We start from the raw sequence: 13,644 nt of genomic DNA on the forward strand, positions 1-13,644 counted from the left end.
AATTCATCTCAGAAGGTTCTTTGATATAATTCACCTTGCTAACAAAAACAAAATACCTAGTGTCGCCATCTCCCTCAATCCCAAAAATGCCTTTGATAGGGTTGAATGGCCATATCGCTTTCGCGTTTTGGAAAAGTTCGGTATAGGAGCCATGTTTGTAAACTTGATAAAAATCACTCTGCAAAATGTCCTGAAGCTAGGATTGCTACCAACAGGATTACTTCCTCCTCTCTATAGGGGGAACAGACAGGGTTGCCCTGTTAGCCTCCACCTCTTCGACCCTCGCCATCGAACCATTGACTGAAGCCATTAGAACATGCCCTTACACAAGTTCAACCCTGGTATCTCTTCCCTATGTTTTAGATGTGGCTCAGATGAAGTAACCTTCCTCATTTCCATTTGGCAGTGTTCAAACTACACAGTTTCTGGGAAGGGGTATCCGATACCATATCTTCAATTCATGGGGCTGCATTCCCTGTAGACCCCGGAGGTCTGTCTACTGGGTAACTTTACTAATTCCAATCTTAGGCAAAATCAATGCTATAAAGCCTACAGAAATGTTACTAGCGATTGCCAAGAAAATGATTGCCTTGAAATGGAAATCAGATTGCCACATTGCATTTAGCAGGGGGATAGCTGAAGTTAATAGTTGTATCCCGCTGGAGAAAATGACTTACTGCTTTAGGAGACATTTTACAGAATTTGGCAACCCTTTATTGATTATATGGGGAATCTCCCCTCACATCACATTGATTGAATCTCTGTATAATCTTCATGTATAATGTTTCACACTTATCCAATGTCTCATCTTTTTAAATTAATTTTAATTTGTCTGTTGTCTTGTAAGGTTAATATCACTTTGTTATATTGTTGTCTAATGTATATTTTTGGGTTTAGGAAAAAAAAGTGAAAAAGTATATAAAGAAACTGCATGATCAATTACACAGGCACACCTTCTGCTGGGGACAATACAAGTCCACTCAAATGTGCAGTTTTGTCACACAATACAATGCCAAAGATGTCTCAAGTTGAGGGAGCGTGCAATGGTCATGCTGACTGCAGGAATGTCCAGACCACAACCGCAGACCACGTGTAACCAAGCCAGCCCAGGACCTCCAAATCCAGCTTCTTCACCTGCGGGATTGTCTGAGACCAGCCACCTGGACAGCTGATGAAACTGTGGGTTTGCACAACTGAAGAATCTCTGCACAAACTGTCAGACAGTCTCAGGGAAGCTCATCTGCGTGCTCGTCATCCTAACCAGGATCTTGACCAGACTGCAGTTCGGCGTCGTAACTGACTTCAGTGGACAAATGCTCACCTTCGATGGCCTCTGGCACGCTGGAGAAGTGTGCTCATCACAGATGAATCCCGGTTTCAACTGTACTGGGCAGATGGCAAACAGCATGTATGGCTTTGTGTGGGCAAGCGGCTTGCTGATGTCAACGTTGTGAACAGAGCGCACCATGGTGGCGGTGGGGTTATGGTATGGGCAGGCATAAGCTACGGACAATGAACACAATTGCATTTTATCAATGGAAATTTAAATGCACAGAGATACTGTGACGAGATGCTGAGGCCCATTGTCGTGCCATTCATCCGCCACCATCACCTTATGTTTCAGCAAAATAATGCACGCCCCCTTGTCACAAGGATCTGTACATAATTCCTGGAAGCTGAAAATGTCCCAAGTCTTCTGTGGCCTGCATACTCACTAGACAATGTGCATGTTTGGGATGCTCTGGATTGATCTATACAACAGCGTGTTCCAGTTCCCGCAACTTTGCACAGCCATTGAAAAAGAGTGGGTCAGCATTCCACAGGCCACAATCAACAGCCTGATCAACTCTGTGAAGGAGATGTGTTGCACTGCATGATGCAAATTGTGGTCACACCAAATACTGTCTGGTTTTCTGATCCACTCCCCTACATTTTTCCTAAGAAATAAAACACGTTCCTTCTTCAGAAGTTCCAGCTAGGCAGGCTAACATTAGTTAGCTAATTAATTTTCTAGCTATCATACAGTAGGCGTATATTAATAATTATATAGTTAATATAAGTAGACATGCAATCATAATTGACTGTAGTACATATAAAAGCACCCACAAGCTAACGGTGAGTAAAAACACAATCATCGAGGGATAACGAATTTCCAGCCAAGGGCAGTCCGTTTAAAAATCGTTCCTTCCTCCCTCGCCCTGCAAGTGTATACTCGTCAGAAGTCATCAGAAGTGTCCACTTAATTTGAGGGCTGCGGGGAGAGGGTGTGTCTGTTAAGTGTTTGGAATGCAGCCAAAGTCTTCATTATATTCCTTAAACAATGCTTTGGTTCTATATTGCTCACATAATTTCTATTTGGCACAGAATTGAAAAACAATTTAACTGGGAATCAAAATGGCATGCCTTACAAACTGGAGGGTGACTTTTTGCATCCCCCAATTGTCGATATCATGGCCTGTAAGGGTTTGAGAAAATTCCAAAATTTGAAAGATCAAGTGCTTTCGGAAAGTATTCAGTCCCCTTCACTTTTTCCACAGTGTTATATTACAGCCATATTCTAAAATGTATTTAATTTTTTTTTTTAACCCCCCTCAATCTACACACAATACCACCAGAATGATGAAGCAAGAACAGTTTCTTTTTTAAGTTTGCAAATGTATTGAATATAAAACAGATATCACATTGATATCACATAAGTATTCAGATCCTTTGTTCAGTACTTTGTTGAAGCACCTTTTGCAGCGATTACAGCCTTGAGTCTTCTTGGGTATGACGCTACAGGCTTCTCCCATTCTTCTCTGCAGATCCTCTCAAGCTCTGTCAGGTTGGATGCCGAGGGTCGCTGCACAGCTATTTACAGGTCTCTCCAGAGATGTTCAAGTCCGGGCCCTGGCTGGGCCACTCAAGGACATTCAGACTTATTCCGAAGCCACTACTGCATTATCTTGCCCCAGTCCAAGGTCTTGAGCGCTCTGGAGCAGGTTACCATCAAGTATCTCTCAGTACTTTTCTCTGTTCATTTTTCCCTCGATCCCGATTATTCTCCCAGTCCCTGCCACTGAAAAACATCCCCACAGCATGATGCTGCCACCACCATGCTTTACGATAGGGATGGTGACAGGTTTCCTCCAGACATGACGCTTGGCATTCAGGCCTAAGTGTTCAATCTTGGTTTCATCAGACCAGAGAATCTTGTTCCTCATGGTCTGAGAGTCCTTTAGGTGCCTTTTGCAAACTTCAAGCAGACTGTCATGTGCCTTTTACTGAGGAGTGGCTTTCATCTGGCCACGAAGTCCTGATTGATGGAGTGCTGTAGAGATGGTTGTCCTTCTGGAAAGTTATCCTATCTTCACAGAGGAACTCAGGTGCTATGGCAGAGTGACCATCGGGTTTTTGGTCACCTCCATGACCAAGGCCCTTCTCCCCCGATTGCTCAGTTTGGCCAGGCTGCTAGCTCAAGGTTCCACACTTCTTCCATTTAAGAATGATGGAGGCCACTGTGTTCTTGTGGACCTTCAATGCTGCAGACATTTTTTGGTACCCTTCCCCAGATCTGTGCCTCGACACAATCCTCTCTTGGCGCTCTATGGACAATTCCTTCGACCTCATGGCTTGGTTTTTGCTGATATGCATGGTCAACTATGGGACCTTATATAGACAGGTGTGTGACTTTCAATCAATTGAATTTACCACAGGTGGACTCCAATCAAGTTGTAGAAACATCAAGGATGATCAATGGAAACAGAATGCACCTGAGCTCAATTTCATGTCTCATAGCAAAGGGACTGAATACTTTTTTTTCTCTCTTTAATACATTTGCAAACATTTCTAAAAACATTTTTTCGCCTTGCAATTATGGGGTATTGTGTGTAGATTGATGAGAAATGTTTTATTTAATACATTTTAGAATACATCTAACGTAACAAAATGTGGAGAAAGTGAAGTGTTCTGAATAGTTTCCGAATGCACTGTACATGCAACTCCTTTTATACTGTATTTTCTCACCGCCCTTACATATTTTATTAATCACATGTTCTTGTGTTAAACATTGTAATGTTCAAATACCTATCACATTATACATTTAGTAGTGACAGGATGCATTTGAAACTTCACGTGCAGTAAAACGTTCATATGACTGCAACTATTTTACCGATTTGAGTGGAAAAAAATTCACACAAAAAACAACGATACTAGTAATGAAAAAGAAAGCACTTCTAATAACCTAATTCACACCAGTCTGAAATTGCAGGATAACCTTTCTTTCACATTGATTTCGACAAAAAATGTAATGGATTGGTGCATTTCAGCATTGACTCAATGAAGATTTCGTTGTTCGCTGGGATATCCACCTGTGACTTGCACACAGTTACAAGCCTGGCTTGAGTTAGTAGCAGGTACAGGATCAATATTCACCTCCCTAAAATGGATGAAGCCTGAGTTGGAATGTGAAGCGAACTAAAGCTGGCTAGCTTTAGAAAATCCTGCATAGATTTAGCTAGCGTCATTGTATACCCCTCAAGTCTTTGATAGCACCTTGATTAATTTCTCGGACATCATGAACCATGATGTGAGTGGTGTAACATGGTGATAAAATAAACAAATAAATGACATTTGCCATTAAGAAAAATGATTTATTGAGCGCTAGTAAGCCAGACAGACAAAATTGTCTAAATGTGCAATATTATCCCCCATTATACTGTAATTGACATTTGTCTCTATTTGCAGGCGGAAAATGTGACATGTACCATCTTTAACTTTGTCAAGAAAAACTCAGAGCTCTATGGGGGGTGTGCTATGGGGAAGGCATGCATAGCGTGCACACACACCTGACACCGAGTCACAGTTTCCCAGTTGGTGAAACAGCTAGCTAGTGTGCACATGTTATGCAACTAGGAATCACTCAAATAAAGTAATTAATTCATTTTGAAACGTATCCTAATCATTTAAATTAAAAGGGTACATCTCAGTCACTGATACAAATATCTACATAAAACCATAGAAATGGTTATTGTGCTTTTGCTAGATGCTATCAAATCAGGGATGGCAATCAATTCTGTAATGTATGTATCATGAGAGCTATGCTTGTTAATGTAAGGATATAATAACATGGGGCTTCATGGCATGTCAATGAGTGGATACCATGGGCCATTAATAACAAAAATTGGTCAACAAAAGACAATAATCTTTGACTTTGAAAATATGGGATGGATTGCAGGCATACTTACTTAGGCACAGACTATGGAAATGTTGTATCTGAAAGATGAAGATGAATCTGTCAGTCAGGCTGTTTCATGCGATGATGACCTATAAAATACAAGACACTTCTCTCAGTCAAGCGATTCATTTGCAATGCTTGGTTAATGCACCAAACTACAGAGGCTAGCGTTCTAGTTTTAATTCTAGTTTTATTCTTCAGCAGGCATAGTAAACATGCGTATTAATCATCACTGTATTAATCATCACAATAACTTAAAACGTGTATATAGTCAAGTCTTCGATATGTGATAAAGCTTCAAGTCTTCGATATGTGATAAAACTATGGTGGGACATTATTTGTTGTTGATGAAGTAGTGTCGATCCTAAATTCGTGCAACCTATCGGACATAAATGCACTTCCAGCAACGTTGACAACTATGGAGTAATTAACGTTCAGTACACAATAAAATATGCAATATCTGGTAGATATAGATCAGTAGAGATTATATACTACAGTATTGCAGCGTTTGTTTTCAGGTAAAACCGGTGCTGCCTGCAAACCCGATTAAGCTGTCACGGAATCAATAAAAGTGTACCTACGGTAAACATTCTATGAACATCAGTTTATACTAATTATATTTTGTTGATCTAGCCCAACGTTCTTTATATTAAGCTCAAATGTGCATATTCGTGCAAAATGTCGATCTAAGGTCTGACATGACAGACAAGCGAATGAGAGTCCATCTTGCTTTGGTGAGAATGAAAATATCACTCCTGTCAAACTCATATGCATTCATTGAAAAAGGTATTCCACATGTACAAATCGTCACCTTCCATTACTTAAACTAGGGATTTTCCGTCCAGAAAATTGCGCCAAACCGTTTGATGTGCATGGTCTCCCATTTCCTACCAGTTATTAGGAATAAAAGTAGCTTGTTAGCTTGCTAGCTCTCAAACGCGAATGGCTTCAGTCCGTCCGCTGAATGTGTCATTATGCAAAACCTGCAATGGGTCCAAAAGCCCACGAGCCACTAAGTGACAAGCATCCATGGAATTGTAAGCAAACTTCATTCATTTGATGGTTTTCACGCATTCGAACACTGCCATAATTCGTTTAGTAACAATGTAGCCGTGCATTTCATGGGGGAAGTGCTCCAGCTTAGCCATGTCGTACATGTTGTCTCAGGCTTTTGCATAGTCGATTTTTTTTTTTTTTTTACAGAACAGTGACTTAAAATGTACACCAAACGCCTTCGATGAATGGAATTCACGATTAAAACAACAACTTTATAAATGAAATCCCCTATTTGACAAACAACAATTCACGAAAAACAAAAAAAAAGCACCACGCTGACCACTTCCAGAGCAGCGATAACCAGCACAGATCTCACACTGGATGACTGAGTCATTTTGGGGAAAACGACAGGGATATTTATAAGGGATAAAATACCAACACGTTCTCTGTCATAACGGCATATACATATTAAAACATACCTCTGATACCCAGCTCGAATACAAGGGCCCTCTCATCCCCATCAGCGTCCTTCTTAAAACTTATTGACACATAACAGTTCGGCACTGGCTGTACAATAACACACATAGGAACACTTCACCGGATGAACGCTACAGTCAGCGCGAGGCTCAACACAACAAATAAGATAAATTATCATTTACATTAGGTCGCAGTACTTTCGTTTTCCTCGGACAAATGTATACTCGTGTCTAATCTACCCTCCCCCGTTCGCAAAGTATTCTTGCGAAGCCTTGTGCAGTAGGCTATGATGTTCATAGCCAGTACTGACTGGCCTAGCCATTTCATCATAAACTATTCAGATTCTGGCCATACAGCACACATATTTTAAACAAACTTTGTTCTTGCAACATTTTTGAAACAGGTCACTGAAAAGATGTGACTGGAGAGAAACTGATGACTGTTTAAGCAAAAAGCCATGCCTGTGTCTCAGTCGTGTGTGACTACTTAATATTAGCTTCCTGGGTGTTGCGTTACTGTAGGGATCGGAGTGTTTGGAAAATAAAGTGTAACAGTAAAAGTATGCCAGCACTCACCCGCAACAGGCCACCCAGAATGTAAAGCAAGCTAAATAAGTAAATGGTGGTGCTCCAACTGAGCCGTTGTCCACCTCATTCACCCTCTCTTAGTGTGCTTCTTTGATCAGAACAGTTTTTGCAACACACAGTACTGTACATGCAGAGTGAAAATATCCTTACCATGTAAGGCTGGTCGTGATTGGACGATAGTTTGAACGACAGCCCAAAACAACCACACAGAGAGAACATTACAGTTGTGTATTGTTCTGAGACAGCAAGATTAATATAACGTCTTCATAATGTTCAGGACATGTACAGTTACACTGCATAACCAGGTACTGTAGAGCGATAAAAAAAAATGCACAGAAGGCCATACTTTTAAATGCAGATGTAATCAGATTGTAAATTAAATGTACACTGTATAAGCATGAATAACGGCACATACAAATTGACAGTACAGGCAGCTATTGTGTTTCATGGAATAAGCCTTTCAAGTCACATGTTTATTTGCAATCATTAATTTAATGAAAAAAGTCCAAGTTTCCCTTTCAGACATGAATTCTCCATGCAGTGCTTTCAGAAAGAATTCACACCCATTTACTTTTGACACATTTTGTATTACAAGATGGTCTTAACAAGGATTCAATTATATATTTTTTTGTCAACAATCTACACAAAATACTCTGTAATGTCTAAGTGGATGAAAAATTCTATCATTTGTAAAAAAAAAAAATGTAATGAAAAATAAAACACTATATCTTGATGAAATAAGTATTCAACCCCCGAGCCAATACATGTTAGAATGACCTTTGGTAGCGATTACAGCAGTGAGTCTTTCTGGGCAAGTCTCTGAGCTTTACAGACCTGGATTGTACGATATTTTCAAATTATTCTTTTGAAAAGTCTTCAAGCTCTGTCAAGTTGGTTGTTGATCATTGCTAGACAGCCATTTTCAAGTCTTGATTTTCAAGTCAATTTAAGTCAAAACTGTAACTAAGGCCACTCAGAACATTCCATTTTGTCTTGGTAGGCAACTCCAGTGTATATTTGGCCTTGTGTTTTAGATTATTGTCCTGCTACAAGGTGAATTTTTCTCTCAGTGTCTTTTGGAAAGCATATTGAAACAGGTTTTCCTTGAGGATTTTGCCTTTGCTTTGCTCTATTCTGTTTCTTTTTATCCTAAAAAAATCCCTAGTCCATGCCGATGACAAGCATACCCATAACATGATGCAGCCACCACCAATACAAATACAAAACCAGTTATTGAGTGTAAGGGGGCAATAACTTTTTCACACAGGGGCATTCAGTGTTGCATTACATTGTTAATTATATAAATTAAATAAGTATCAATATGTTGTGTTATTTGTTCACTCAGGTTCCCTTTATCTAAAATTAGGTTTGATTGAAGATCTGATAACATTTAGTGTCCAAAATATGCAAAAATAGAGTTAATCATGAAGGGGCAAATACTCACAGCACTGTACTGTATATACCCACTCACTCACACACACTACATTGACACTCACAGAAAACCCACACACATTCACATACACTGCATACACACACACACGCATACCAACACAACACAGACATAGGCGCGCACACTTTCACACTCATCATATGTTACTGCTACTGTTCTGTATTCTTACTCTTATTATCTTTCCTGATGCCTTGTCACTTTATCCTGCCTTTACGTACATATCTACCTCAAATAGCTCATACACATTGATCTGGTACTGGTACTCCCTGTATATAGTTAAATGATTTATTATGTCTATTATATGTATTTTATTCCTCTTGTTACTTATTATTATTTTTTTATACTGTATTGCTTGGAATGGCTCATAAGCAAGCATTTCATGGTAAAGTTTACACCCGTGCAGCATAAATACTGGAGGCTGAGACAGGAGGGGTCAGGAGACACTGTGACCCCATCTGATATGTGGCCCCATCCGATACGGCAGGCAAAAACCAGAGGAAAATCCATCCAGATTTTTTTTTTGAGGTCACAGGCATTGGAATATACAAATAAATCGGGCCCAGATTTAGATTTTTTGAACGTGAGGCAAGCAAGTAAATAAAAAATAAAATAGTTGACCCTTTTGTTTAAATACTGTAGCAACCTTAGTTCAACATCTAGCGACCAAATCAAGAGATGTTAGCCTCTCGGGAGGCTAAAAGAGGCATAGAGGAAGTTGTGTATCTCTTTACTGGAAACCTAAGAACATTATTTTTGCTATAATCGTGACATTTTTCCAGTAAAACTTTTTCAGATAAAATTTTTTGATTACATTTGTATGGCCTAACTAAACCTTGTCCAAGCCAGTATGGCCCAAAGGGCAGGATCTCCTGTTTCTGTAGTATGAGGCAGCTTGTTGTACAATTACACACCCTAGACAGGATGCTAGCTTGTCGCAGGGCATTAGTCTGTGGCAATACAGAGACTCATGAAAACAGATACATATTCATCATTGTCTGTCAAAAGTTGAACTATAGTCAACTTTTTTGGATGAGTTGCATACACAAAGGCCAATGGACAATTATTTCCAAAACCATTGTCTCAATCTCAAATTGTTTTACAAAAAAATCTCTGGCAGTAGCCAAGCAGAGAGGAAGTCATTGGTATTTCTCAACTGGGGATTGAACCCCCAACCTTCCAATCTCAGGGCAGACACTAGCCACACAGTCACTGAGATTCATAGACCCTATCTACCCTTGACAGTTACATGTGCTGAGACATCTGAGCACAGAGTTCGCTTTTAAATGACATAGTAGCTACCAAAATATTGGCTACTAAAAGCATATACAGTGGCTGACATCATCACCATTCTACCCACCTGTGCTTTGGGAGCGAGAGGCGCCTTTCCATGAGTTAAAGACATACGTCCTAATATGAGGAAAGTGTTTGCATGGCCTCAAAAATGCTAGCCAGCTAATATTTGAAGAACAACATTTTTGGGGGTTAAAAGGATGCAGATGGTTCTGCTAATCCATTGCATTTAGCTTTTCTAGCAGCCTTGCTGGCTAGCTACACTAGTTAGCCAACTAGTTACAGTAGTTAGCTACTGCAATAAGTTCTTGAGTCATCGTAATATTAGCTTTGCCACGGTTTCCAGAATGCTCACTGGCACATAAAAAAAGTGTATACACGCTGGTGCATTTGGAATTCCATGATCGGAATACAAGGACTGCATTAACTTTCACACACAGCCAGGGTTGGGTAGGTTACTTTCGAAATGTAATCCACTACAATTACTAGTTACATGTCCAAAATTATAATCAGTAACATAACTTTTGGATTACCCAAACTCAGTAACGTAATCTGATTACATTCCGTTACTTTTAGATTACTTTCTCCTTAAAACCTCTTTCGGCTGAGATCCCGCTAATGGGATCGATATGACAACTGCCAGTGAAAGTGCAGGGTGCCAAATTCAAAACAACAGAAATTCCAAAATTAAAATTGCTCAAACATACAAGTATTTAACACGATTTGAAAGACACACTTCTTGTTAATCCCACCACAGTGTCTGATTTCAAAAAGGCTTTACGACGAAAGCAAATCAAACGATTATGTTAGGTGAGTGCCTCATCACAGAAAAACACAGCCATTTTCCAGCCAAAGAGAGGAGTCACAAAAAGCAGAAATAGAGATAAATTAATCACTAACCTTTGATGATCTTCATCAGATGACACTCATAGGTCTTCATGTTACACAATACATGTATGTTTTGTTCAATAAAGTTCGTATTTATATATAAATCTCAGTATACATTGGCGTGTTATGTTCAGTAGTTCCAAAACATCCGGTGATTTTGCAAAGAGCCACATCAATTTACAGAAATACTCATAATAAACATTGATAAAAGATACAACTATTATGCATGAAATTATAGATCCACTTCTCCTTAATGCAACCGCTGTGTGAGATTTCAAAAAAGTTTTACCCCAAAAGCACCCCATGCAATAATCTGAGTACAGTGCTCAGAGACCAAAACAACCCAAACAGATATCTGCCATGTTGTGTTTAGTCCAGTAATCCAAATTCATGACACGCGATCACTAGGTGCAGACGAAGAGTCAAAAAGTTCCATTACAGTCCGTAGAAACACGTCAAACGATGTATAGAATCTTTAGGATGTTTTTAACATAAATCTTCAATAATTTTCCAACCGGAGAATTCCCATGTCTGTAGAATTGCAATGGAACGCAAGCTAACTATCACGTGAATGTGCGTGGTCAGCTCATGCCTCTCTGGCAGACCTCTGACTCATTCCCCTCTCATTCGCCCCCACCTCACAGTAGAAGCATCAAACAAGGTTCTAAAGACTGTTGACATCTAGTGGAAGCCTTAGTAAGTGCAATATGACCCCATAGACACTGTGTATTCGATAGGGAATGAGTTGAAAAATGACAAACCTCAGATTTCCCACTTCCTGGTTGGATTTCTTAACCGGTTTTTGCCTGCCATATGAGTTATGTTATACTCACATACATCATTCAAACAGTTTTAGAAACTTCAGTGTGTTTTCTATCCAAATCTACTAATAATATGCATATATTAGCAACTGGGCCTGAGTAGCAGACAGTTTACTCTGGGCACCTTATTCATCCAAGCTACTCAATACTGCCCCCAGCCATAACAAGTTTAAGAGGCAATTAGAAGAAGACAAAAATGTATGTTACCAATTGAACGACACCTATTGCAGGATAAATCAATGTTAAAGTTTACATAGCTAGCCATATATGGATGTAAAATTTTACTTTATTGGTTGATTGTGTAGGCTTCTTCTAACCCATTGCTTTTTACTATATATAATATAGTAGGACACAGCAGAGGGAGCATCCCCCTATCTGCATCGATGGGACAGCAGTGGAGAAGGTGGAAAGTTTTAAGTTCCTCTGGGTACACATCACGGACAAACTGAAATGGTCAACCCAAACAGACAGTGTGGTGAAGAAGGCGCAACAGCACCTCTTCAACCTCAGGAGGCTGAAGAAATTTGTCTTGTCACCTAAAACCCTTACAAACTTTTACAGATGCACAATTGAGAGCATGCTGTCGGGCTGTATCACCGCCTGGTATGGCAACTGCACTGCCCACAACCACAAGGCTCTCCAGAGGGTGGTGCCGTCTGCACAATGCATCACCGGGGGCAAACTACCTGACCTCCAGGACCTCTACAGCACCCGTTGTCACAGGAAGGACAAAAAGATAATCAAGGACAAAAAACAACCGAGCCATTGCCTGTTCACCCCGCTACAGTCCAGAAGGCAAGGTCAGTACAGGTGCATCAAAGCTGGGACCGAGAGACTGAAAAACAGCTTCTATCTCAAGGCCATCAAACTGTCAAACAGCCATCACTAACACAAAGAGGCTGCTGACTACATACAGACTCGAAATCATTGGCCACTTTAATAAATGGATCACTAGTCACTTTAATAATGTTTACATATCTTACATACTCATCTCATATGTCTATACTATATTTTATATTATCTATTGCATCTTGCCTATGCCGCTCGGTCATCGCTCAACCATATTATTTATATGTATATATTCTTATTCCATCCCTTTAGATTTGTGTATATTAGGTAGTTGTTGCCGGAATTGTTAGAGTACTTGTTAGATATTACTGCACTGTCGGAACTAGAGGCACAAGCATTTCGCCACGCTCGCATTAACGTCTGCTAACCATCTGTATTTGACCAATACAATATGATTTGATTTTGAATAATATGATTCAATTCTATCTTTACATTATAAACCAAAGTCTATCAGAAATCCAGACATTGCAATAAATGTTATAGCCCTTGGTCTTCAAGAATAGGACTTGGAAATATGGAAGTAGCGATTAGCCTAATTCTTTTACCTGAGCATGACCTCAAAACTAATGACTTATTAGCCACCCCTATACTGTTGTTTATGATTTTGTTGTCATGGAAAACTGACTGGGCTCATTTATTCGTAAAACAAGTTCATATTTGGGTTCTCATGGAGTGTGACAGTTGAACTAGAATCAATATATTTATATATAGATATATATCATTTATAAGTCTAAAAACTGATGTAGCAACTGGAGATTGCACCTTTTAAGTCTATCAAAAGTGTGCAAGTTTGTGTCCATTAGGCCTATGGATTTTATTTTATCAGCATGAATTAGATTGAGCAATTAAAGCCCCACTTTTATTCCATAGTCTGGGATCCGCACTATGCAGCTGTTGCAAGAGCGCATTTTTCACTGTATGTTCACAGGTTTCAAAAACAATGATTGATAGGCAGCTAAAATTTCTTGAATTCAACCAGTATTGGGTTGAAATACACATTTAGATTTGTGAGCAGCCAACCACAACAACTAACAATCCGTAAGGTGCAAATAACTAAATGAGAAAGCAGCA

At 39.6% G+C, this 13,644-nt stretch overlaps 1 protein-coding gene across 5 annotated transcripts in view; it reads right to left on the reverse strand.

Moving 5' to 3' along the window:
• Positions 1-7,393, reverse strand: part of LOC112228428 (HMG box transcription factor BBX) — a 51,276-nt gene extending 43,883 nt beyond the window's left edge. For 3 of the 5 annotated variants that reach the window (XM_024393745.2, XM_024393746.2, XM_024393742.2), the window contains exons 1-2: positions 7,264-7,393; positions 5,226-5,304 (exon numbers count right to left, since the gene is read on the reverse strand). The gene's annotated coding sequence lies outside the window, so the exon portion shown is untranslated. Of the gene's footprint in view, positions 1-5,225; positions 5,305-6,026; positions 6,452-6,690; positions 6,948-7,263 lie in introns of those variants that run through there. The other 2 variants (XM_024393743.2, XM_024393744.2) reach the window with 2 other exon arrangements.
• Positions 7,394-13,644: the final 6,251 nt, after the last annotated feature.

Source organism: Oncorhynchus tshawytscha, linkage group LG30 (genome assembly GCF_018296145.1).
Source record: "Oncorhynchus tshawytscha isolate Ot180627B linkage group LG30, Otsh_v2.0, whole genome shotgun sequence".
NCBI lineage: Eukaryota > Metazoa > Chordata > Actinopteri > Salmoniformes > Salmonidae > Oncorhynchus > Oncorhynchus tshawytscha.